General features: G+C 46.2%; 1 non-coding gene across 1 annotated transcript; it reads right to left on the reverse strand.

Moving 5' to 3' along the window:
• Positions 1-349: 349 nt before the first annotated feature.
• trnas-cga (transfer RNA serine (anticodon CGA)) lies at positions 350-431 on the reverse strand. The gene has a single exon. It is a non-coding gene; the product is annotated as a tRNA-Ser (tRNA).
• Positions 432-784: the final 353 nt, after the last annotated feature.

Consider the following 784-nt stretch of genomic DNA (forward strand, 5'->3'; position numbering starts at 1 on the left):
GTTTCAATGATTCATATGCTTTTCCACTTGATTAGATTAGATTCCCTACAGGCCTTTCGGCCCAACAAGTGCACACCGACCCTCCAAAGAGTAACCCACCCAGTCTCATTTCCCTCTGACTAATGCACCTAACACTATAGGCAATTTAGCATGGCCAACTCACCTGACCTGCACATCTTTGGACTGTGGGAGAAAACTGGAGCAGCCAGAGGAAACCCACGCAGACACGGGGAGAATGTGCAAGCTCCACACAAACAGTCGCCCAATGCTGGAATCAAACCTGGGACCCTGGCGCTGTGAAGCAGCAATGCTAACCACTAAGTCACCGTGCCGCCCAAGATTAGGAGCCTACTGCGAGCAGGGTCTGAACCTGTGCGGGGAAACCCCATTAGATTTCGAGTCCAACACCTTAACCACTCGGCCATTACAGCTACAGTCCGCTGCGAGCAGGGTACCAGCACCTAACCCTGGTTCATCAGAGAGCACTTCTATCTCTGATCGGAAAGTTGTGACTTCAATATGCAATATGTGCCAGAAGATTATGGTTGGTTTTGGATGAGATATTCAACAAATCTACCTTCTTAGGTGGACATAAATTATGCTATTTCACTGAAATGCAGGTGAATTCCCCACTATGTCTTTGCATTACTTAAACCATAGAATACAGTTCCCAATGGCAGAACGAGAAGTGGATACCATGTACTCTCTCTCTCTCTTTTCACTGGTTTCCACATGATTACAATTTAAAACCAGCAATATGAACAGAAAACATATGCAAACATAC

Source organism: Chiloscyllium punctatum, chromosome 22 (assembly GCF_047496795.1).
Source record: "Chiloscyllium punctatum isolate Juve2018m chromosome 22, sChiPun1.3, whole genome shotgun sequence".
In the NCBI taxonomy this organism is placed as follows: Eukaryota; Metazoa; Chordata; class Chondrichthyes; order Orectolobiformes; family Hemiscylliidae; genus Chiloscyllium; species Chiloscyllium punctatum.